The sequence below is a fragment of the Lepidochelys olivacea genome, assembly GCF_965140295.1.
Source record: "Lepidochelys olivacea isolate rLepOli2 genome assembly, chromosome: 17".
Lineage (NCBI taxonomy): Eukaryota > Metazoa > Chordata > Testudines > Cheloniidae > Lepidochelys > Lepidochelys olivacea.
This window is the reverse complement of record NC_140427.1, coordinates 11,695,966-11,723,117: the sequence shown is the minus strand read 5'-3', so window position 1 is coordinate 11,723,117 and position 27,152 is coordinate 11,695,966. Positions and strand designations below refer to the sequence as shown.

Genomic DNA, 27,152 nt, shown 5'->3' with positions numbered 1-27,152 from the left:
CCCTCTGTCGCTCGCGCTCCCCCACCCTCACTCACTTGCTCAGTTTCACCGGGCTGGGGCAGGGGCTTGGGGTGCAGGAGGGGGTGACAACTCTGGCTGGGGGTGTGACCGGGGATGAGGGGTTTGGGGTGCAGGAGGGGGCTTTGGGCTGGGGCTGAGGGGTTCGGAGTGTGGGAGGCGGCTCTGAGCTGGGGTGAGGGATTGGGGTGTGGGAGAGGGTGAGGGCTCTGGGTTGGGGCCAGGGATGAGGGGTTTGGGGGGGCTCCAGGCTGGGGCTGAGGAGTTTGGAGTGCGGGAGGGGGGCTCTGGGCTGGGGCAGGAGGTTGTGGGGTGCAGACTCCGGGAGGGGGCTCCAGGCTGGGGCAGGGCATTGGGGTGTGGCAGGGGCTCCGGGGTGCAGACTCTGGGTGGCACTGACCTTAAGTGGCTCCTGGGAAGCGGTGACATGTCCCTGCAGTTCCTAGGTGGAGGGGAGGCCAGGGGGCTCTGTGTGCTACCCCCACCCACAGGGGCAGCCAACGCAGCTCCCATTGGCCATGGTTCCCAGTCAATGGGAACTGTGGAACTGGCACTCGGGGAGAGGGCAGCGCATGGAGCCTCCGTGGCAACCCCTGAGCTGGAGGGATATGCCAGCCGCTTTCTGGAAGCCGCGCAGGGAGCCTGACAGTCCTGCTGCACCACCAACTCAACTTTTAATGGCCTGGTCAGCAGTGCTGATCGGAGCCACTAGGGTCCCTTTTCGACCAGGTGTTCCAGTCGAAAACCAGACATCTAGGAACCCTATGATTAGTGCAAAGCGCTGGTTATGCCCACAAAGGCCCACTGAAACCAAATGAGCTATTGTGAAACATCAAAGGATAAAGATTTTGTTGATTGCCTGCCCTCCCCGCCACGCCCTGAAGAGGAGACAGGTACTAACACCTGCTCCATCAGTTTGAACACTGGGGGAAGGGAATAAAAATGTCTGACAGAAGGAACTGCATCACTATGCTGCTTGGAATTTGGAGAGGACAGTATTTCTAAGCATAAGCAAGGGATCCCCAAGCTGCTTACCTTGGGTTAGCCCTAAAGGATATACAGAGCTTACATATTACAGCAGTTTCTATTACCTTTTGAAACCAAAGACTAACTCATTTGTGTGTGTGTATCTTTACCTACTTTAACCTTGTAAATAACTCATTTCTTTCTCCTAGCTAATAAATGTTTAGTTATTTTAATATAGGATTAGCTAGATGCTTTATCTTTGGTGAAAGATGTAAGGTACATTTGTCCTGGGGTATGTAACTGGTCTTTTGTGATGAGGGGTAACCTGATTATTATTGCATTCAGTGTTCTTTTGGGTCAAGTCACAAGTATACATGATAATAAAGACCAAACTTCGGACCCTCAGAGTTAACACAGTGGTAACAACCACATCCTCTTTCCTGCTAACCATACCCTGGGGAATCAGAGTCTCAGGGCCCATTTCTCCATATGAAGTTAAATATTGTGCCATTTACAACCAAAGAAGTTATATTTTATTAAGTGAAAGCCAGCATCAAGCAAATCAGTCAGAACATTTGTTCTGCATAGAATACTGTACACAACAGCAGACCAGTGCATGTATACAATTGACAGGGAAGTGGATCCAGAGTGAGAACACGCTCATCCTACAGATACATTGATGGAGACTAAGGATATGTCTATACTGACTGCACAGCTTGTGCTGCTAAAGTTTTACTGCTGTAAGGCACGCAGTGTAGCCGCTCTTTGTCAGTGGGAGAGAAACCACCCACAACAGGAGGCTTTTCATCGGTAAAACTTTTGTCGGTCAGGGGTGTGTTTTTTCACACCCCTGAACGACAAAAGTTTTACCGATGAAAGTGCAGTGTAGATATAGCCTAAGAGGATAGCAGAATATTAAGGATGGCAGGCAAGTTCCCCTCCTTCCTCCTCTTGGGAGTTGCAACCTATATTGCGGAGAAGTTTTCTGATTAGAAATCCACATTGGCATGGGTGAGAAATATCTTTTAGTCACTAGATGGAGCTAAGAACCAGTAAAATCACCACAGCTCTGCCCGAAAAGTTAAATGATTGGCTTAGATTCACCTAAGAAAGAAAAGCCAGGAGATTTAAAAAATGATGAAATTAAGTTGTCACTTGTCCTGCTTTGTAATAGGTGCTTATATTACTAGGTTATTGTCCCAGTCTTAAAAACAGGACTGGTGGTAATTTCCTAAAAGTGGAAAATCATTGCTTAACTAAAATGAATAGAAAGGACAAAGGATAGAACTCAGTCTCACAGATCTACACAGCAGATATAGAATCTGACATTCTACGGTCCCTGCAGGTCCATGCTGGAATTCTAGAATTAGCCTAAGACTTTAGCGTGTACCTTAATTCTTCAGTTTGATCTGGAGACACTAAGTTATTTCATTAACCCCTGACAAATCTTGCTAGCCCCATTAACTTTTTTTTTGAAATTAGAATCAGTGTTTTTTATGAAAATAGCATAAACCTTAACACAGAGAGGTAAAATACCAGAATGCTACACGTATGAATTTGTCCAGATTTATGCTTACTGTGTCTTAAAGGTCAGTCTCCCATGCTACAAAGAATGCTATGTGTCACCATCTTAACTTTGTCTGAAGGTTCATCTTTTTTGAAGACAGATGATCTGTGCCTACAGTGAATTACGAAGCCAGGTGCATGTTTGCTACGGCCTACTGTTCCATTTAGACACAGAGACAGTCCTGGAGAAAGCAGTGTTATCAAATGTGGGAGGAATTAAGATGAGATGGGTTGGGGAGAGGAGAGGAGAGGAGAGAGTAGTTGAATGACCCACTTTTATAAGTGGATCAAAAGTAAGTTCTGCTTTATGATGGTTCTGCTGTTGCACCCAAATGCCAGGGCAATTTAGGATCACAACTTTTGTCTTCGTAGTTTAACTACCAGTCCTTTGATGTGGAAATTATAAAACACAAAAAGAGTGAAATTTACTCCAGTGCAGAGAGGCAGCAAAAGGTCTGTGTACCATTTAAGCATGTTAAAGAATGAAGTAAGAAACACACATTCTTTACAAAAATGTACCCAGTTCTCTATAATGTGGTATGTGCAACCTTATGATTAATGGTCAGCAGTTTGGTATTTCAGGGGAATGCCTGTTTTAAAGTCACATCGAATTAAACTTGGCATAAGGATGAGCCCTGCTGCAAATCTGATTCTAAAAATAGTGTAAGTGAATTAAGAGGGAGTTTGTGTGACTGTATTTATGTTTCAGATCATATAAACATGTCACTATTCTCAGACAATGATTGGATCCATGGGACTGAGGGCACTGCAAACCTGATCCTATGTCAATTAAAGTGTCTCCTATAAGGCACAATTCCCACCCCCCGTGAAGAACTTAACTGACCACCTTGTAAACAAAATGGATTCCAGATGAACTGCATAAAAAAGAAACAAAAAAGAGATGTTTCATGGTTATAAATGTACACAGCTGATGGTTACTGATGATTTTAGAGACATTTCCTCGATTCAAGAAGGCATTTTTACTCACAGTTCCTTTCAAGAGTCAGTTTGGTCCCTGGGCCTATTGTTGACTTGGTCTAGTTCTGTGGCGTAACTCCACAATTTCTTGGATGTCAAGAGTTTGCACTATCGGGACAGCAGAACATGTTAAAAATGCTACTGGTATTTACATTTGCACACACTTACATCATGCCATTTAGCTTTTGAAACTTTGCTGACACATTCCTTTACAGACCTAATAAGAGCTATTTAATGAAGGTCTCTGACAAGGCTGTAGTGGGTAAGCAGATTCATAAATATTCTAGTCACTGATGCTAGCAGCTCAGTTAAAAAAAAAAAATTCAATAACACACTTTCCTTGGCTTTGCAAAAAGGTGACATTTCATTTCCGCACCATGAAGTGCGATGACGACCAAATGGTGATTGATGATAGCAAAAGGGTTGGCAGGCCCAGGGAGATCTTTATTGGAAACATGTTTGAACTGGAAGTCTGGGAAATGGGGCTTGCATCCATAAGAATAAGACAGGCAGCGGGAGTTTTGGCGTGATGTCATCATTCTGGAGTTACTGATCTTTGCTCTCCCTACAGCATTTTCCATTTGAAGATCTCAGAGCATTTTACAAATATTAAGTCTCACTACAGCCCTAAGAGATTGATATCATGGCCCACATCCTGCAAAAAGAACTGTGCAGGTGGATTGCTGAACCCAGGTGGAGCCCCGCTGACTTCAGTAGCGCACAGATTCACGCACACGCAACAAGTTGAAGGATCAGGGTCTGACCTATCCATTTGTTGAAAATCATGCTTGTGTTGTATCTACAGCATTGTCAGGGCAAGCTTCCTTGGCAATGCTTGTTACTGGTGTTCCAGTAGCACAACCCACAACATGCTAGGTGCTGTTCACGCACATGGGATTACAACAGTCCCTGCCCTCAAGAGGAAATCAGTGAATTCATCTGATCAATGGGGGTTCAATAGATAATGGCAAGACATTCATTTCTCCTTTATATATGCCACAATGCTTTTTTAAAAACTGCTGAATGCTGGTCTCTCATGAGTAGCTTTTCTGTACAGTTAAGTGATATAATACAAGAGTCTTGAGTTGTGATAGAATAAAAAACAATCTTCAATGTCTACCCAGTGAATGCATGGGTTTGTTTGTTTTCTCCCATAATACACAAGTGGGAAACTGTGCATGACAAATATTTTACACCTGGGAGCTCTTAATCTCAATCCTCTTTTGTGTTCACTCATTCTGAGGTTCAGCGTTGAGAAGTCTTAACTGAAACACATTGCCTAGAGGTAAAGAGGACATAGACAAAATGTGACTTATTAAGTATAAATGAAGGATACTGAACTGTGTCTGGTAAGAGGTTTGCATTGAACACTTTAGGTTCCTTTGATATCCTTCTCACCAGGAAAGGATCATGCAAATTGCATTGTCCAGTATATTGCCTGCCATTTAACTGACAAAAGGACTTGTATTATCTTTCAACACAGTGTTAACTTGCATTTTGTTTTAGCCTTATAGAATTAGGCACTCAACTGAGGAATTAGTTGAAATCGTAGGATCCTAGTGTAGAACTTATGGCTGCTGTGTACCTCACATATAACTTAAGGGATGTAGGTTTTGTCAGCTTTCAACATTTATTCGTATTATTCATTTATTTGCCGTAGTGCCCACTACATGCAAGCTCTTTCCCAACACTTGAGGAGAAGTTCCTTCTCAGAGGGGCTCGCAATCTAAGCACAGAGGTCAGGAGAAAGGGAACAACAGGCAACTTAGAGACAATTTATATACAAACCAACGTGGTTCTCTATAGGCAGCAAGGTAGAAATAGGTTAAGAGGGACTTGCAGATGAGCTCAGGATCAGGGAAGTTATATCATGCATAGGGCGCTGCACAGAGAATCTGATCATTTTCATGGCACTGGAACATAGAATCATGTCAGAGCGAAGGACCACATGTTACTGAAGAGTATAGACAGAGTATATTAATTTATTTTTTACCTTCTTAACTAAACATACATGAGTCATTTATTTTATTAGACCTCTGAGAACATGCTACAGCTGTGGGTGGAATTCTGAAATAGTGCTGTAGAACATGTGGTGCAGAAAGTCTTTTCTAGACTAAACTGTTTACAATCAGGCATGATGCTCAGGTAGGAAAGGCTCACATAGTTACAGCACTCCTGATGAGCCCAGCTTTAATGCCATTTTTTGAAAAAGAGATGCAATTCTATTTAAGGCAATGAAACAGCTGACCAGGAGGTCATGTGGTTCACGGTATTACACTAGCTTCAATACAATTCATTTTAATCAGTGTAATGTTAATAATCTGATTTCATGCCTCCGTGAAGAGGTCACACGTTGGAAGAATTACAGAACAGGTACTAAATTCTTAGAGCACTGCCTTGTTGGATTTAGTCAACCTGAACAGTTATTCCAACACAGAAAGTGTGCCTAGGAAAATGAAAACAACCTTTTGCATTCTGTGACAAAAATAAGAAACTATGTTGCTATACAGTTAACAGTAAATTAGGTAAAGCACATCAGTGGTTTCAGATCGTTATACCTCCATGTCCTCCTAGACTAACCAATACTAACAATTCAATACTCTGGGATCTTTTGAGAATTACTTTCTACAAACAGTTGAGGAACTTAATTTTACCCTTCCAAATGCTCTCAGGAACCCAGTTCCAAACTACGTGCCCGAGCATTCATGGGAGGTGAATTATAAACTGACACACATGGGTTTGTGGACTGGATATGCTTAATCAGTCCTCTTTACTGAGCTTCCTTTTTGGTAATCCAATCAGGACACCTAAACACTACCCTGTGACTAGCATGACCAATCAGCTAACCAAAACCAGCTTGAATGCAGACTTGCAGCAAGCTATTTGTGATCAATCCAGAGAGTGAAAATATATTTGCAAGGGGAAAAAAGGCAGATACTCTGAAACAAGTTCCTCAAGTGTAACAGCCGTGTTAGTCTGTATTTGCAAAAAGAAAAGGAGCACTTGTGGCACCTTCATCGTATGCATCCGATGAAGTGAGCTGTAGCTCACGAAAGCTTATGCTCAAATAAATTGGTTAGTCTCTAAGGTGCCACAAGTACTCCTTTTCTTTTTGGGGAACTTGGAATGTTCTGGATATTCCAGAATCAGGAAAAGAGATTCTTGTAGCTTCACTGCTGAGCACTGAGATGGTTAAAAATGGCATCCACTCAACATGCAACCAGCATTTTAAACCAGTTTACTGGGTTCTCCATCATGTGTCCCTCTAGGCCAGCAGCTAAAGTCAGCATTAGTACCCCCACATGATGACCAATCACACACAGCAAATGCCACCATTTGGGTAAATGGCACAAATTAAACCCCAAATGATGACAGGGCTCTTGGGGAAGAGGCAGGGGACAGCTGACCTGCAATAGATGCTTAATATGCAATAGAGGACTTTAAATGCTGCTGAGGTATGTTTTTTTAAACAGCATCATACGGAAAGTCCGTTAAAATAGTAGGACTCTCCCAGCTGATTGCTAAGCAAGATGCCAAAGAAGAGGAGCTGCATTTGAAGGATTTTCATTTTGTAAAGCTTAAAAGGAACTTAAAGAAAAATCTTTACGGAGCAGCACATGCTCCCTGCAGAATAGCTTTGAGTTACAATTGAGTGAAAAGGCGGCCAGTATATTACAAGCTATTGAACAGGATTGTTAAGTTTTACAAACTTAAAAGAGCAATCCGTATATTCCTTCTGCTGCCCTTTTTAGGATTGCTAGATATTTTACTATAGGATCTGTGCAAATTCTGCACCATATTCCTTTGACTGTGGACATATCTCCATCCCTACCCTTTGTTTGTATCTTTAGACTGTAAACCCTTCAGGGCAGATATTATCTCTCATCTATGTTTGTACAACACCCAGAACAACAGAAGCCCCAGGCTGGACACTATTATGATACACAAATGTACTACTTCTACAAATAGAGGGACTAGTTAAATGGGCAAAGAGGTTTTTGAGGACAGTCGCAACTGGCATTTAAAATACTACCTCCATTTTGTATAATGCTAGTCAAGTCTTTTTTTAATCAGCTTTTCCATATGGGAGGTGAGTCTATGAGCAGGGGTTCAGTTTCCTTCATGCTGAAATGAAGCCAGTGACTATATGGGATCAGCAGCTGACAGTAACCGGTGGATTAGCCATTAGTGGATTCTCCCCATTTATTATTGTTATTTAACTTAAGAGGCAAATTTGTGTTCTTTGCAAAAGCCCAAGTCGAACAGACTTGGTGTAGGAAACCCACAGAAGAGTTATTGGGGGTGAGGTGGAGGGAAGGTTGGAATTTTCCCTTCCTTAATTTCAGTCCAGGGTACCAAACAGCTGCTTCTGCAGCACTCCCTATATGTGGGCTTGGTCAGCAGCCATATGGTTCACAGATGCATTAGTCATGCCACAATCCTGCCTAAGAACTGCCAGAGGGTGTTACCATAGACTAGTATTCTGAAGCACATGACTCTGGATTCTCATAGCATGGCCAGTCTATGACAGCTCCTTTGCATTTCAGGCCTCGTACACACACGTGGGAGGGGTAAGCCGGATTGCCTTTGTGATAATGTGTTGGGTGTTAGGAAAGATTTGTCACTTCTGTTTTGTCCAAGTTATTATTTCCAAAGTCTGACCCCTTGGGGGTGGGGAGGAAGATGTGTCATACCAAGTGTACAAAATAGTATGTGGATTATTAAAGAAATGCCTATTAATGTAGATTCTGCCCCTTCCTACATGTCATGCCATTGAGACAGAAGACTGGGTTTATTTAGATTTTATATATTATATATATATATACACACACACACACACACCATTTCATTAAAAATGTTTATTTCTTGTTCCTGGCAAGCATCTTAAATATATTGATAGTATGGCACAATCCTTCAACTTGTGCAATAGAGGAATACTTTCTTGGGAAAATTCCTTGCTGTTTAGTGTAATTTATTCCATTAAATAGGCAATTTGCTCTTTAAAAAAAAAGTTTAAGAGCCTCAAGGATGCGTCATTTTTGGCAGGTAAAGATAGGCTGAACTCCCTCAGAATGAGGGAAATCATCTCAATCTTTATTCCAGTTTGGTAGTAGAATTTCAACACAGGGCTCCTAGCACATCATTGTGTTGTTACCAGCAAGTTCATTCACTTTCTTTTATGTCCCCCTTTGCAGAGAAACCTAGAAGTACTCAGGGATCAGTCATCCGGTCACAATGTGCTACTTTTGTTTATTCTATTATAATGTAACTCCTCTCCTGCATGATCTTTGGTCAGTTCCAAGGCATGAGACCTTTCCCTGCCTCTAGCAATGTTTAAATGCCACTTGATATTTTGTTGACCCCTTGGGGGGGGGGGAAGTGTGTCATATCAAGTGTACAAAATAGTGTGTGGATTATTAAAGAAATGCCTATTAATGTAGATTCTGCCCCTTCCCACATGTCATGCCATTGAGACAGAAGACTGCGTTTATTTAGATTCATGTAGTCATTAGACAATGCCTTTTGCAATTATGGGACACGTATTCTCCCATTCTGCACCCAGTGGGAGTTTTGTTATTAACTCCAATAGATCATCCCCCTTCCCACCACATTGGTGCTGGAACTAGGGGTGCTGCCACACACCCCGGCCTTGAAGTGGTTTCCATCCATTACAGTTAGGTTCAATGACTCTCAGTACCTCCCATTATACAAATTGTTACAGTATCCCTGCTCCACCATGGTCCACACCTGATTTTATGGCAAAATTCTGCAGCTGGTGAATGATGAAATAAGTAGCTTCCGCTAGCTACAGCCTCTGGTTTAATGTCTCAGCAGCTTGTAATTTTTTTTTCCCACCATGACGTGCCATTGGACTTAACTGAATTGATGCAAATTGCAAAAATTTACTACTGTTTTTATAATCCCATTTCCACACAAACCTCATACATAACCCTATCTCCCCACCAGTGGGCTTGTTCTCCAGCAGAGGAATTCTAGAATTACACTCATACTTGAAGGCGGCTTGACAATAGATTCAGGTAATTACAACTCATCTACTCCTGCCTGTAGCTTCAAAGATCACTGAAAAAGCTGTACCTCTGACTAACTTCACAGCTAACCCACACATTAATAGGATTCAGCTAGGACAGCCTGCAATAACAACAAGCTCTACAATGGAAGACAACGAAACATTCTGGGATTTCAGCTCACTGGGACTCCAGTTTTCTGGGATATTTTAAACCCCACCAGCTCTAACCCACTCTCCTCCAATTACATGAAAACATTTCTCTTTCTTCTCTTAGAAAATGTATTCATTCGACACTCGCACCTAAATGTCAAAGAGTGCTTTACCACAGCGTCTCCCTTTTCAGAGTCCCATTTGCTCTGCAAAGCAAGGCAACTGGCTCTCTACAGTGAGAGCAAACACATGTAAAGTCATTTACCGTGTTAACCCCATCCCTTCCAGATACTCTATAGGGTTGACACTGTCCATTGCATTTTCCCTAAATGTCTGCAAAATGTTTATTGAACAAAATCTTGACATTGTAAAGATCTGTTAAGTACAAAAAAGCCTTACGATTATTTTTATGTGATGTCTTTTAAGCCTTTAGCTCTGTTGCCTCTGCAGTCCAGTTCATCTTTTCAGAGTACTTGAGTCTTTGGTTGCCTTCATAATCAAATGGGTTGAGATTTTCAAAGCATGCCAGGGCATGGAGACATATACCATCTATGAATGTTTCTCAGTTCCCCACGCTGCTATGAAGAGCTCACCCACAGAGTGGATCAGATATATATTATACTTCAAAACAATATTATTCATTTTTTTCTTTTTTTTAGAGAGGACGCAGTTGCGATAATAAAAATGTGAAGAAGTTATAGATAATGGGAAAAGAGCTCAGAATTTAATAGAGATAATTATTTAAGGCCGAGGTTAAAGGGATCTCAGATTTCAGGGAAAGGAAAAAGTTAGCTATAGAGAGTCTCCTGTCTTAAATTAAATCTTCTCCTATTTAAAGGAAAACTGTCAAGGTTGGCAAATTTGACCTATTTTCCCCATTATATCTGTAATATCCATAAACTTATGTTAAAGAGCATTATTAAGGTTGCAAAATCAAGCACTCAGAAGTTAGGAAATGACAAAATTAAGGTTGCCCATCACCGTACAACCTTAATTCAGTCCTCTTTTCTGTAAGCATTATTATACAGTTTCTAATTACATGATCACATACTGTTTTTCCCCACAGGACCTCTGCCTCATTCAGTGCACAGAAAAGATGGTGCTCCCTTAGTGACAAGTGTATCCTCAGTGCAGAACAGCACTAGAGGGGGAGCAGATATTTTGCCAATGGGTTCCCCAGAAATTTGCTGAAAGCAGAGGAATGGTGAGACTTGGTTAATCTTGGTTTCCACTCCAGGCTCTGGAGGAGAAGAGCGCTCTAGGTGCAGAGACTCTTCTGCCCATTTTCCCCAATCTTGACCCTTCCCCTCTAAGCTGTCCCACTTTCCTAGGTTTTCCCACCCCGACCCCTCATCTAACCAATCCCACTCTCCATTCCTCAGGCTTCTTATCTCAGTTCCTGTCTCCTTGCCCAGTCAGTCTAAGTCTCCCCTCCACAACTCCCAGTCACAGTCCTCCTGCCCCAGCTCCTAGTCCCCAGTCTCCTTGCTCAGCCATTCCCAGTTCTCCGCCTGTCGCCTTGTGCAACCTCTCTCTCCACCCACACTAGCTTCCTGTCACACTATACCTCTAGATCCCATCTCCACTGGCTCCCAATCCCAGGCTCCCTGTCTCTGTCCAGGCTCCTTGTCCAATCCCAGTGTGCTCCCTTCCCCTGGATCCTTTTCCAATTTCTTTGCCCAGCCTTTCCCAGGTCTCTGCATCACAGCTCCCTGGTCTCAGTCCTGGTGCCTGGATGCAGAGCTTACACAGCCAGGAACTGCAATTGCAGAAAAAGTCCTCCTCGGTCCTCTTCAGCCCCAGCTGGAGCATGCGAAATAGTGATTTTTTTCAAAGGCTTAACATTTGACTGAATTTGGGCAGACTTTCACAGTGATGGAAAAAGGCGCATCCCTGAGATGAAAAAGCCACCGCCTGCAAAATTTTATATCCCTGCATCTCTGTACTTTGGCACTAGAACTCCTCAAAGAAGAGGTCACCAGAATTGAACATGGGCTAGCCTGTGTATTTTTCTCTAGCCTCCATCTTGGACATGGCCGAACCTTTTTGACTGAAATTTTCAAAAACAAACAAACAAACAAACCCCAAAAAACAAAACAAAACAAAAAAACCCCAACCCTCCCCCACACCTGAGCCAGAGACCTAGCATGGAAAATTTCAGACCAAATGGTTAAAGTTTGCAAAGTTATAAGCAGCTGAAAACAACGTCTTAAATGGCCAACCTTAATGAAAGGCGGTGCTCCCAGCCCTGCCTACAATAATCTTACATACACACCATAGGTTATTAAAAAAAACAACAACGAAGGAAAAAATTAAAGCCCCAACCTGCAATGGTAAAGTATTAAAGAGAACGTTGCTTCCTTTAACACTGAACAAAGAACCATATTAGAACAAGGCAAACAGTGTTGTTCCCGCAGCTACTCTTTCCTCAGTCTCTTTCCGCTTGACTGCAAAACTTCTGCTTAGATTCACCTCACCCAGGCCTACCTCTTGCCTCGCTTCCTTGTTTAGATTAAAGAAACAGCAGACCTCTCATCTTCACAAATCGCCAAGCACGGCTACTTGAGGAAAAAGCCTTACTTCTAAAAGGTTGACAGCACTGTCTATAGCTGGGCTGAGCTGAGCTTTCTCTGGTATTAGTTCTGCAGGGCTTTTTGTTGGAAAATTCTCTTAGCGATCTGTACTGGTCTCTCCTCCAGCCTGTTCCCCTGTGGAGGTAGAGACTGGAAATAACGTGCTTGAAGTCATCTCATACCCCCAAAGATTTGGCACACTGTGGCCTCGTCAGTGACTCTTTCTCCCAGATTGCCAAAATGAGAAAACGATGCCTGTGAACTTTCCTATCACCTAGTAATTTATGAGTCTAGTTAGTAGTTGAGTTTCTGGGAAGCTACATAAAAGGCTATCAGTAGGTACAGTTGGTGCAGTTAAAAAGGATATTTTGGCTCTAGAGACATTCCCGGTTCCAGCAATATTCCATATACTTCAAGTGAGGAATTCTGGTATAGCTGTAATATCTCTAGAGCTAAAATGAACACTTTAGGGCCCACAGTGTAGAAAAGCAAAGCACGCAAGCACGTACCTAACTCTAAGCATTGAAGGCAACGGGACTATTCACAGTATGTAAAGTTAAGATCATATGCATAAGGTGTCAATGTATTCATGGTACATTTTCTTCCTTCACACAGGCCTAGTCTTTTGGGAAAGAAAAAGCAGTAACAGGTAAGGCTTACACACCATATGTTATTTATAATATCTCATAGGTTTGAGACATTCTTTGAGATGCATCTTCCTACTCGTTCTGTAAAGATTCACATGATTCCACCTTCCCTTTTTATATCGTTGCTGAGGAAATTATTATTTTGACCTTTATATACTTTTGTTGTAAATATTACTGAGAAGCAATGTTAAATGTGGGTGGGCAGTGTAAATCGGGGGGGGGGGCGATACTAAGTGATAAAGGATTACACAGTGGTAGGGAAATGGTTGGATCATTTGCCTATTCATTTCCAGATTTTCTAGCATATGGGGTTTTAGAATGTGGGGAAGGATGGTCCAGTGGTTATGGCATTAGACTACGACTTGGGAAACGGGGTTCAAGTCTCCACCCTGTGGCAGATGTGTAGTGTGAACCTTGGGCAGGTCACTTAGCCTCTCTAAGCCTCACTTCCCCCTCTGTAAGTGAGGGTAATAGCACTGCCCTGCCTCACCAAGGTGTTGTGAAGATAATACCCTGACTGTGAACCGCCCAGATAGAACAGTGATGGGGGGCCATAGAAAGTACCATTGCTAGGTTGCTGAACTTAATGGTGCTGATTTTAGCTAGAGAAAGTGTTGTATTGTTTGTTGGGTGTTAGCTGGAGTCAGTTGAAACACACTTTCAGCCTGGCCACTGAACTGGATGAAGCCAAACCATCTCCCCACACCCAAAAATGGATTTCAGGAGCATCATTATTCCTTTTTAATTTTTAGAAAGAAACATGCTGACAGCTGTTGATGCCTAAAGCAGCAATATGGTCAGCTGTTATTCTAGAAGTGGCACATGCACAAGACATTGCATAGAGGACCTATATTACACACACACACACAGAGTCATCTGACACTGCTCCCATTTTTTGCTTTGCGTTTGTTAAAGAGATGCGGCACGCTCCAGATTGCTGGTAACTCCAGATGCCTTTTGCTTTATTCTGTTGAAAGTAATGGTGTAGATCTGCTCAAACCATTACTGTTAGCTGATCTACAAATCATTAGTTTCTCGCAATCATTCCACCAAGTCCTATTCTCAATATAGCAACTTAGCGCTGCCATATGCTTCTTTTATTTAAAAGAGAAACAAGAAAATTTAGGTGCCATTCATTTCAATCACCATTAAACTCTCAGATAATTTATATAAAAATGTCTCCTGGCTCCCTCTCAGTTTCTCATGTTTCCCTTGGTTTACTGCGGTTCTATGAGTGATGGCTTACGTACGAAACCTCAATTATATGTAAAGCTTCTGGAATTCGTCTGCATCTTTTCTTTCTAAAGAGCTATTATGTTTCTTTTTAAAAAAACTCACAGCTTATTTCTCTAGCATTTAGGTTTGCAGCCGATTGCTTCAAAAGCCCTGTGCTGCTTTGCAGAATGGAAAGATCCACAGGCACAACTTTGACCTGGCTAATATACTACTCCCTATCATAGGGTGGCAGTGTGAGCTAGTGGATAGAGCCCTGGATTCTGTTCCTGGTTCTGCTAGGTGAGCTTGAGCAAGTCACTTTGCATCTTTATTTCCTCTCCCACTCTTTGTCTATCTTGTCCATTTAGGGTATGACTACACTGAAAAAAACAAAACAAAAAACCCCTCAGCAGCAACTCTCACACCCTGGGCAAACTGACTTGGGCTTGCAGTACATGGCTAAAAATAGCCATGTAGAGGTTCCTGCCTGGGCTGAAGCCTGGGTTCTAAGACTCTTCTGCACTGCCAGGTTTCAGAGTCCAGGCTCCAGCCCAAGTGGGCATGTCTACACTGCTATTTTTAGCCCCATCGCATGAGCCCCAGTCAGTTGACCTGGGCTCTGAGTCTCGCTGCTGTGGAGCTTTATTTCTCCTAATAGACATACCCTTAGACTGTAAGAAATTTTGGGAACAGGGACTCTCTCCAGTATTTGTATGTTGCTTAGTACTATGGGATACCAATCTCAATTATGGCCTCTGGATGATATTATAGTACTGAAAATGATGGACATAATTGATTCGGAGAACCTGTGTGAACAGCAAAGGAAACTCTACCTTTCACACTAACTCTTAAAGTGAAGATAGATGGCAAACCCCTATTTTTATACAACAGCTAGAACTGGTCTGAAATGTGTTCTCCTTGCAGAAATTTTCACCATTTCAAGAATTTTAAAAGGTTTTGGCTGAGAACTCTGTTTTCGACCCAAATCTTTCAGTTTTTGGCTGAAATATTTAGCTTAAAAAACAAACAAACCCAAAATTTCCACAGAAAGCAGACACCTCTCGTGAAAGATTTTATTTCATCGAAAACCCAGATTTCCCACTGAAATTCAGTTTTGATGGAAATTTTTCAATCAGTCCTAATAGAGACTTTCTTCCTGAAGGGCTACTCAAGGCTTTACAAAGCATTGGCCATATCAGGGTCTCCATTTTTAACCACTTTGTCTGCTCCAGTAGACCTGTGCTCCTGAGGATTCCTTTGGTCAAGGGGGTCTCAGCACCTGTATAAGCTCCTAAGCATACATACCTATCAACCTCCAGCTTAGGAGGTGTGGTAGGTAGAAAAAGAGAGTATGGTTGAGGAACCAGTGGATCTGCCCAATCTTAGGTTGTCCTACTGGCCCTTTAGGAGCTGTTACAAGCTGGCACAACTTTGAGCAGCCATGAGGCTTGGTACCCATCAGCCCCTGGGTACCAAGCAATAAACAGCATAAAGCAATACTACAAAATAGCACAGGTATGTCGTATTTGAAGATAAAAACATCAGATGTAGATGTTGTCAGGAGCATTATGGATAGAAAGACAGATTATTAAACCAACTAAATGTGTAATTGCACACCCAATTTGTACATGTCATTACATCACTTGTGCAGATAGATAATTAGGCTAATTTACATGTGCCATTACCTGATCTGGGCAAGCAATAATTAATGTTGTGCACACATCAGGCACTCAATTGCATATGCATTCTACATTTGCAGGGATGTTCCTAACTTGTTTAAAAAGCTAGACCACATTATTTAGGAAGTATGAAGAAACTAAAAGGGGGACTTAAGCATCCCAGTTGTCAACTTTCACACAGTAAACAGGCACCCCGACTTTCACAATAAGCCACAAATCAAGCTACTCCCATTTTAAAACAAGGCCAAAACAAGCCAATCCCTAAGAACCCCAACACTCTATGTGACTAGATCCCCCTGGCATGCAGTCTGGGACTGTGGTGGGCCTGCTATGCACCCCTGACTCTCTCCCACCCTTGCCTCCATTTGCCCTTTGCCCCTGCTTGCCGAGCACTGATTAAAAAAAAAAAAAAAAAGACGCAACAAGCCAAAAACTAGCCAACAAGCAACTCACAAGCCAATTATGCCAAAAAGAAGCCCAATTTCTGCATTTTTTCCCCATGGGTTTGGCATGTCTATTAAGCATGCTTTTGTATAAGAGTTATTGTTACAAAACAGGAGTCTCAACATTAAAATCAATTCAGATAGCTGGAGTCTGAATGCTGCATTCAGCTTCTACCACATACCAACCTTTTTGCTCAGAGCCAGTATGGTTTTTTGTGACCTGTTCATTCAGCCAAAAAGTTCTTTCTTCAGTCTTTAAATAAACGCCAAGCTAGCTGTTAAAACCACTTGCAAAAGCACCAGCTCTGGAATAGTAAAAAGCAGACATCTGCAACAGTCAAGAAATCCTAATAACTAAATACCACTGGAATTATCCATGCCATAGCAATCTACCTATGATGAATCAGACTTTTGAATGAAAAGCCTAGCTGTGCTGCTGGGGGATAATGCAAAGGGAATATCAGCAGAGAAGAATTGATGGTATTTTTTGCAAAATGCTCTGGTCTTTAATCTGGGGAAAAAACAACATTAATATAAAGTTTCACTGTTTTATTGGAGTAGAAGCCTTACTGGTAGTCAAGTGCGCTCTAAATGGCTATTTCAAAAGCCATGCAATTTCCTCTGCTTTCTTCATCTGGTTCTTAGAATTCCCCAAGCCTCAATGAACAGAGTTTTGTCTTTCCTTATAACACTAACTGTAATCAGCTAGGTATTCTGTATCTCAGCTTACTGCCATGCTGAGGTACCAGTGCAGAATTTCAGTGAGTGATGCGATGCCTACAGTAGGGACCGAAGTCTTCTGTTCCTCATACTTATAGCATAGAATGTTAATAGCATCCCTTGTCCAGAAAAAGACACCTTTCAGAAAGGGATGTTTGAGTAATTGGGCACTGGGCTTGCTTATTTAGATGGTCTTACATGCCAAGTAGACCAAAGTCTGCTTGTCAAGTAGGCCAAAGATTCTCCATCACAGATATTCAGAAATTGGTTACATAAGGGGTTAGCAGAGGGTCAGAGTGGATGAAACAAATGGTCTGAATCACCATATTCTAGTGCCTTTGGAAAACAGATTGGTAGTGCACTAAATCCCATTCACCTGACTATTTCTCGGTTAGGTGTGTTGACTGAAGTTGAAGTGGAAGTTCACATCACAGAGGCTGCACAGTTTTGAAGTCACAGTCTCTCTCTCTCTCTCATTCATTATATATATATATATATATAAATAAATAAAATAAAAACACAAATCAGACTTATTTAACTGACTTTTTTCTTGATCATTCATACATGATGAAAATACATATAACCCCCTCCCTTTCTTATTTATCAAAACCTCCAGGCGTGTATTTCCTGTTTGGAGAGCGTAATGAAATGTGGCAAAATAGGATTTTTAACTGAAAAGCCTGCAAATTGTTTCTTGCAATACAAAGCGGATATGTGTAAATACACCTCATAACACATAAAAATGAATCCCATACTGAATATTTCATTGAAGAAGCAATAAACTGCACTAAAAACCGGATGCAGGGCAAATATATTATTATTTAAACATTTACTTTTTTGTCATAAACAAATAGAAATATATATGGAGGCATGCAAATAAATTTGCCAGGGCATTAAACTCAAATGAATAATATCAAGTTGTTGGCCCTGCATGGAGATTTTATGCTTTAATATTGTGTACAATATTAAAACACATATAATATGGGCAACAGAAGTACACGGTAAACAGATTTAATTCTTCAGAAGCCTGAGCTTTCATTCCACTTCCCTAGTGACAGCATGAACTTTTTATGCATCAAAATAAATCCATATTAAGATGTTTTTCTCTGTGACCCACCTTCTGCTTTCACTGTTCCTTATGTATTTAATTTTTAAAACTGTAGTTGGAGCATCCCTATACTTTCTTTAAACAGCTCCATAGAAAGGGACAAAAAAACTAGATAAATAGTACAAGGTAGAACTTGGTGTTATATTTGGAACAACAAAACCCTCAAAGGAGCTACACTTTTACCTAAGTATGATTAGTTCCCCAAGGAAGGATTTTGAATGCTTCTCACTGTGGGCTACCTTTAGTACAATCTCAGTAACTGGTGAAACTGGTTGGACACTGGAATTCCTGTTCCACGGGATATTCCAAAATTTCAACAAAAACAAACTCAATCAGAACCAGAATGAAAAAAAAAAAAGTTGAAATTTGGGAATTCTGAAATTTCATTAAAAAAAATTGAACCATTTTGCTTAGATTGTTTTAAAACACTTTCGAGGCTTCCTGAGCTGCCTAGACCTCTCACAGCCCATCAGATGGGGAGATGGGCTGCTTGGGAAACCTGAGAGTGGAGTTTCCCAGGGCACGCAGGCTGCCAAGAGGCGAGAAGCAGTCTGCCAGGTGGGCTGCCAAGCAATGGGGGAGCTGTGGAGCTGAGAACAATTTTCTAATAGAAAAAAAATCAAACAATTCTTCAGCAAAATCAGGGTGAAAATTTCAATTTTGCAGAAAGTTAGTTTTCTGTCAGAAAGTCATTTCAACAGAAAATTTCTAACCAGCTCTACTAATTGGTACTTTGCCAATCTACATGTCCCACAATTTGCATGCATGTACATACATACAGACTAATGGTGGTTTCTACCCATGGTTCGATCTTGGCATTTTTCAATGAAAAAATTTATGTCAGCTTTTGTCCCAAATGATGAGTGCAACTAGCAGATAAGCTGCAGAAGATAGACTTCCCAAGGTCCCATTTAGTTTCTTGCCAATCTATGCAAGTAACTGTACCATCAACATTAAGGTTGATATATAGGCCTCTCACGATTACATTTGTTCTTAGAACTATAGGGGCAGATCCTCAGTTCACATAAGTTGTCATTGCTCCATTGACTTTAAGGGAGCTAACACAGATCACATCAGCTCAAGGTCTGCCTCATGTATCTGAGAAAGTTTATTTCCCATATATTTTTGAAAGGTTCTCTCACAGCTGTATGTCCTCTCATCTAGGTCGTGTGAAAAGCATATTACATTCAGGTCAAAGCCTGCTGATAGGTATAGATGGATGTCAAAGGAAAAGTACATCTTCAGAAAGACATTGAGCTGGATGCTGGCATGAGCCAAGAAGAATAAAAGGAACTGAGAATCCCTGAGAGCAGCATTCAAGAAAAGAATGAAGAGGAAAAATTCAGATACAAACATAGGCTTCATTAATAGATGGCAACAGAAGGTTTAAGTGGTTCATGCTTCAAGCATACTTTTAATTTATCCTTAGTAAATGATTTCATGTTAAAATATTTGTGTACAAGAAACTATGGTATTTCTGGTATCTTTTATTAATTAGCAGATGTTTAAATGTGTTAGTAAACAATTTGGTGGTGACTTTCATTTATTTATTGCACTAGAAAGACAGCAATTTGTTCAATAGTCAAAGACAGTAGTTTGTTATGTAAATTAACCAAAACCCAAAAGAGCCCTTAACATTTTATGCTATATAAAGTGTTGTGTTGAAAATAAACTACCCATAAATAATTTATATTACTGTGTTCATTTTCAGTGCTCAAACTTTTCATGAAATGTCAAAAATAAAAGAAGGAATATGTGCCATGGAAACAACCTGAAGATAAATGTTCATATTTGGATGACTGATTCTAAACCTGCATACAGTGTAACGAACTGGTTCATGTGCAGCAGATGTACTGCTGTCCTCCGTTGGATGGAACGGGAACTGCTCAGCTCTATTTCACAGGACCTCTCTTGCTAACCGAGATTAGCTCAAGTAGCCCATGTCTGTGTGCAGCATAGTCTCAGTTGTAAAGTCCTCGCAGACCATAGCTTAGTTACAATATTAAAAGATCTAGGGCCAGACTCTCCACGGTTGTAAAGCAATGTAGCTCTATTAAACTCAATTAGGCCAATTTACACCAGCTAAGAATCTTGCCCATACTGTAACACTTGCAGTTCCAACTGCACATATTCATTATAGAGGCGGTCCACAATGAACCAAAGTTTCAGTTTTCAAATGGACTTCAACCCATTATTTAAAAATTGTACCTACAGGTTTTTGTGCATAAAATCTGTGAATTGTAATTATGCACATGAATCTGGGTAGTGAGTCCTCTGCCTGCTGTTTTCCATCCACAGCTGCACTCTTGTACATGCAAGAACCAGAATGCAAAAAAATGCAGCCATACTTTTAAGGGTTACTTTTGAAACTATTGGCTTCAAATTTCTTCCTTGGTTGGGACCTCTGTTTCAGTTGTTCCAAAATCTTGGCCAGGAACAAAGTTCAATTTCCCAGGAAGGGAACCTTTTAGGACATTAATCTTTACAAGCATTATTAACTGATCACCTGCTGCTGATGAGGCAGAATTCCTGGAAACACAGTCTTGTGGTAACAATATTGAGCCAAATCCTACTCCCCTTACTCAAATAGATTTCATTGGAAAGATAAGCCAGATTTGGCCCTCTGTAATTATTTCTTCATTATCTGCACAATGCAGAGGCAGGATGGAGGTCTGTGCTTCCCCATACTGCTACAAAGGAGTACGGGAATTTGGGTGGTTGTCACATTTTAGTTGACTCTTTGTTTGGCACTCATGAAGCCTGATTCACCACTCTGACACTCCAGTTTTACGCTGGTAATAACCACTAGTTTAATTAAAACTGGAGTATTGCGGAGATGAATTAGACCTATGGTTGGCATGCAGTTCACAAGTTCTGGGCACATGAAATGTTTACAATGAAAGGGTGAAACGAATAGAAATATTAAGCATTTTCTATGTCCATTTTATTGGGGGGGGGGAATGGCCCCCTTAGCCCACTAGGGTTAAGCCTATTTCCAAGCACAAAGGGCCTAGTCCAGGAGTGGGCAAACTTTGTGGCCTGAGGGACCACATCTGGGTATGTAAATTGTATGGTGGGCCGGGATGAGGGCTCCGGTTAGGGGTGCAGGCTGTGGGGTGGGGCTGGGGATGAGGGGTTTGGGGTGCAAGAGGGTGCTCCAGGCTGGGACTGAGCGGTTTGGAGGGGAATCAGGGCTGGGTCAGGGGTGCCAGAGGGGGGCAGAGGTGCAGGCTCTGGGCAGCGCTTACTTCAAGCAGTTCCCAGAAGCAGCAGCATGCCCCCACTCTGGCTCCTACGGGAAGGTGTGGCGCCAGACAGGTGGCTCTACCCTCTGTCCCATCCACAGGTGCCGCCCCTGCAGCTCCCATTGGCTGCAGTTCTTGGCCAACGGGAGCTGCAGGGGCAGCACCTGGAGCGGGGCAGCGTGCAGAGCCGCCTAGCTGCCCCTATGCATAAGAGCTGAACTGGGGACATGCCACTGCTTCTGGGAGCCACAACATGTGCGGAATGGGGCAAGCCTATAATCCCGCTCCCCAGATGGAGTTCGAGGGGTAAATTAAAATGTCTGACAGGCTGGACGCAGCGCGTGGGCCGCAGTTTGCCCACCCCAGCTAGATCATGTGAGAGCCAGCTTCAAAATCTGAGCTTCAGAGTGTGTGTGTGTGTGTGTGTGTGTGTGTTTTCAACATGAAAATACTAGTGTTGTCAAATAGCATTTGAGGGGTATGAAATTAACTGGAATGAAATGGCAAAACACACACTTTTCGGTGTGATATTTCACCAGTTTTGCACACCTCTGCTTCTGGCTCCCTCTCTCTTCTCTGTAATCCCGTTCTCCACCCCCACAATTCCCTGCCCTGCTAATACATGCTCATTTGGAACTCACGCTCCTACAAAGCAGAAACACCAGACACCTCCTACCTCAATGCCAGCTGTGGTGGATTCCGCCAGAACTCTGCTCTGCATGCACAGCAAAGGGGTGGTACTAATTAGTTCAGCATCCCAGGTTTAACGTGCATACAGAAAAATCAGCCAGGGATCACTGCAATCCTCTTTGCTGCTGTACTCAGCTTACTGAAGGGTGCACCAAATCATTCGCTGTTATTTAATTCCCATAAATAATTCTGCAGGGAGGACACATTTCTGGCAATGGTCTGGCTCCCCTCACTCTGTCAGATTTCCTACTTCTCCTCCATTACTCATGCAATCAACTCTTTTAGTGCAAGCATTTCACAATGGCATCAGAAACATATCAGTCCAGGAGCTGTTTGGAAAGTGACAAACACCTGCCTACCCTAGAAAGTTCCAGACAGTCTGCTGTTTTTCACTCCAGGCATTCAGATACTTTAAATCCTGGTGGCTTGTCTCTTCAGTCGATGTGATGCTCATTGACATAGCAGCAAGCATTAAGACCCCGATTCAGGAAAACACTTCAGTAGGTGCTTAAGTCTAGGACTATTCAGAACAGCATTTTAGCATGTGCTTAAAATTAAGCACGTGCTTAAGTGCTGTTCTGAGAAAAAAATATGTTCCTGAATCAGGGCCTAACTAAACTAGTTAACATTGAACTAGTTTCAGCAGCTCAGTGGTCTAAGATTGTGGCACTTGATTAAGTCGCACATTGCTCTATATTTCTCTGTACATGGAAGTACGTACATTCATTGACCATGAAAATGTCCTCTCCTTTAAAGGGCCAGGAGAGGGCAGCAGAAAACAAGCCTTCAGTGACTTGGCTTTTCCCTCCTCACTTATGCAGGTTAATCCTCTGTTCACATGTGTTTTATATTAGCAAAGTTCATGCTGTTTCAAGATTGCACAGAACTGGTGCTATAATGGTTTTGACACCCAAGGGGCAGAATTTTTTTTTCTAGCACCACTCCTATGTTTTCCTAAAGTAGCTCCCATCCTTGTCCCTCTCCCAGCACAGTCTTCTGGCTGCTCTTTTTGCAGTATGTACTCTGGATTTGCAAGCTCTCCAAGGCAGATATTGTCTTTGTATCCATTTGTGCACCACACCAAGCACACTGGGGCCCTGATCTTCTATGCAGAATTTGGGTACTATCATTAAGGCTGCACATTTGTCACAGAGGTCATCAAAATCACAGATTTGTGACTTTCCGTGACCACCATTGCACTGGCCACTGGGGCCACTGCCCCCCACCCTCAGGAGTTTGGGTGTGGAAAGGGGCAGGGGCACGGGTCGTGGTGAGGCAGGCTCTGGGCAGGCTCTGGGCGGCGCTTACCTTGGGGGGCTCCCCAGAAGCATTGACGTACCCCTCGCTCCACTCCTAGGCGGAGGCATGGCCAGGCAGCTCTGCGCACAGCCTCTGCCTGCAGGCACCGCCCCTGCATCTCCCATTGTCTGCAGTTGCCGGCCAATGGGAGCTGCGGAGCTGGCGCTCAGGAAGGAGGCAGCGCGCAGAACTGCACGGCCGCTCCTCTGCCTAGGAGCTGAGGAATGTCGCTGCTTCCGGGGGGGCATGGAGCCAGGTAGGGAGCCTACTAGCCCTGCCAACTCCACCTCCAGCACCTGCGGAGCCCCCGGGCGGCCCCTCCCGCCCCCAAGATTTAGTTGGGGTATATAGTACAAGTCATAGACAGGTCACGGGCTGTGAATTTTTGTTTACTGCCACTGACCTGTCCATGACTTTTACTAAAAATACCCATGACAAAAACGTAGCCTTAACTATCATCAATGATAATTGTACTGTACTGAAAACTCTGGTTAAAATTGTGAACTTTCACTTTAAATTCTCAGGGGTCTTCCTGGTCCTGTTTGCAGGCTAGGAGGCTCTGTAGGGAAGGGTGCCATCTGGGTCTTTCAGCATTCAGTCTTCAAAGAGCCACCCTGCAGGAAGGTGGGGTGAGTTGTGCCACTCTGCTTTAGGGAGAAGCTTGCATGCTCACACTCAAGTGATTTAGGAACCTAGTCGCATTGACTTTCAATGAGAAGTGCTCATGCTGGCTTTTTACATAGGAGTGAATTTCACCCTCTGTTGGGTGCACTTCTGGCAACATTTATGCAATAGTTTAAAATCCTTACACCCAGAACCGTTTCACCCAAAACATTGGGAAGACGTATTTGATGCTTCCTTGTTACCTCTTACTCATATCTTTCCTGGTTATGTTTGGGAACGAGTGTATCTCCTGCTAATCCTATAGGGCCAAACTGTGGTACCCCTTCTCACACTGAACAGTAAGTACCTAGTGAAGGCAATAGGACTGCTAGTGGAGTAAGGTACTACTCAGGGTGAGTAAGGCCATCGCAAGCTGGCCCAGAATTACTAATCATGGCACAAAACACACACAAACTGTCTGTGAAGTGAAACATCCTAGGAGTGAAATGGCACATCTTTAAACTTGAGAACTTCAAGTGTTTGCAACCTGTTAAGACAAACTCAGGAGGAAAAACATAATATTTGCGATCTAAAAATGAGCCACTATGAGTGAATAATCAGCCTGAAGTAGTTAGATGAACACACTGAAAGCAGACTGAAAAAAGTCTAATGATGTAAAAATATTTCTCTGGGGCTGCTCTTTGTTCTTTGGTACACTTGATTAACCCACTCTAGACACAATTTGACAACTGACTGCCCCTGCACTTTAGATGAATTATTTTAGGCCAGGGATACCATTTATTTGCAGATTCAACTTACCACAATAAGCTATGTTCCCAATGTTGCCAATTCAGTAAGAGCTAAATTGAGAGTAAAAGACAAAGAAAATCTGAGCAAGTCTTATTGAAAAGGCAACTGCATTACATATTACAGCACTGCTTTTAAAGGGACGCTGTCAAATTAAAAGTCATATGTACACATATGCAGAAATTCCGTATACGCCTTCTGAATGCTAAAGAGATGCTAAGTCATATATATATATTAATACACAGATATATGAACAGTTCAAGTAACCAGGCCCCCAGGTGTGGTACAAACACAGAACAAAAGGATGATTCATGCCTGTGCTTACAATCTCAGTAGCAGTAACTGAGGAGATTCATGGACTGGTTTTCCCAGCTCAGGAGACTTCAATGATTTCAATGAAAGTTACTTGTATCTACCAACGGGAGAGTAGAGCACAAGAAAAATGCAGAGCATGCTTTCCCGTGGACTAAACAGGAGCTGGGGGCACTCAGTACCTTCCAGAACTGAGCCCTATATTACTAAGAAGGAAAAAAAGTCACCATTTATGCTGATTTTAAAAGTTTTCTTATTATTTATTCCTTAAACTTCATGACCAGGAAGAATGAATGTACATTTTTAATGACTTCCCTCTCCACCGTGGGATTATTAGCTGGCCTTGAAATCAGGACTTTCCCTAGAACAAAATAGGCCTCTGTCATTTGAAGTGATAACTCCAGTAGCTGATAGCAGTAGGAAGCAGTTATCCTCAATGTGAGCCAGCCAGTAAAATGGGACATAGTAAATTTAGTTAGTGTGTTACACAAGCAAAGAAACAATACACCTAAAAGCTGTGTGATAGGTGTTTTGGCTTGGGCACACAGAACCTATTTTCAAAGCTATGCACATCGAACAACTCTAAGACCCAGCTTATATTCATTTGGTGAAACCTATTAGATTCAGTACAGAATCTAGCTTCTCAAGTCTGAGGTTTCAAATTATTTATCAGACACATTTTCTTGTTACTTCTGTATGAGACAGGATTAATTTCCCAAATGCCACTGGTTATCACTCTGTCACTGAAAGGTAATGTTCCAGCTAGTCAGTTTCTTAGCATTCAAAAGATCTATGCAGAATTTCTGAATCGGAGAAACAATGAATAATTTTTACACGGTAGGCTTCTTGAGGGAACTTATAAACCTTCTCGGATTGATCAACCATAGCCAAGTGCAAAGGACTCCCCCAGAGAAATGCTTACACAGTCTGAAAGGCTCAGTCAAATAACATTATATCCCCTTTATATTACTGTCGCCTGCTCTGTGGCTAGAATGTGTTGCCAGTACATACATACACAGTGTATATGTTAGGCTGTATATGATAATTATTCATTTATATTGCTTAACTTAACCAAAGTATTCTCAAATGAACTTTTTCTTGTGGTCCATACTCTTATGTAAATACAGGAATGGTTAACACACCTATAGGGAAAAATGATGCCCATTATTGTATATTAATATTATTCTTCAGATTGCAGTAGTGCTTAAAATCTAATAGGTACTTTCCAGTCCCAAGGAATACATGGTCCCTGGCCCAAAGAGCATAGGGGATGAAATTCACCTTCATGCACAATTTAAGGGAAGTCCCCTGTAAGCCCTGCTTTAAGGGCTTAACTGGAACATAAATGTTGCTTAGACCTAATGCTAGCCCTCTGCACAGGGATGAATTTCACCCATAGTCTAATTCTAATTTTTATTCCCTACTGCCTGAAAACTTCCCAAGCTACTGTTGTGGTAAATAAATGAAGAGTCATACTTTGTACCACCTATATAGCAGTTTTGATCCATAGATCACAGAGCTCTGCACAAAGATGGACAAGTATCATTATCCCCACTTTAGAGATGACACAGGAGAGTGATTCTTTTACCCAAATTCCATCACAGAAGAAAAATTTGAGTATGGGTTATGAGATAGTTCACATGACCTTTAACCTGTTTTGAGGTGTCCAATGCTTTACATGGGTGATGGAGAGAACTCCGGTGATGCTTAGGTGTAAATGCAGAATGAGTCCATAAAGCTGGGGGAAAATTTAATATATTTTTTGTTCTGCAACAGAGAATTCCAGGGATAAAAGTATTGATATATTCTCTGTCCAGGGAAAAGGACTTACTCCTCGGTCAGAACAATTGTTTAGACTCCCAGGCTTTGGAATGAGGTCCCTTATAGCCTTAAATTTTGTGTTTACAGTATTTCCTTCTAAAATCTCATTTTTATGTATCTAGAGATCTAAAACATTTTCATAGCCTCCATCACCAAAGTATCGGAGTACATCACAAGCTTAATGTATTTATTTTTACATAATCCCTGTGAGATAGGGTGGTGCTATTACCTCTATTTTACAGGTGGCCAACTGCGCCAGAGAGAGACTTAATGACTTGCCCAAG

At 42.1% G+C, this 27,152-nt stretch overlaps 1 protein-coding gene across 1 annotated transcript in view; it reads right to left on the bottom strand.

Moving 5' to 3' along the window:
- The window catches only part of PIMREG (PICALM interacting mitotic regulator), a 54,068-nt gene extending 31,948 nt beyond the window's left edge, over positions 1 to 22,120 (bottom strand). The window contains exon 1 of the mRNA XM_084651342.1: positions 22,013 to 22,120. The gene's annotated coding sequence lies outside the window, so the exon portion shown is untranslated. The remainder of the gene's footprint in view (positions 1 to 22,012) is intronic.
- Between the last annotated feature and the right edge of the window lie 5,032 nt (positions 22,121 to 27,152).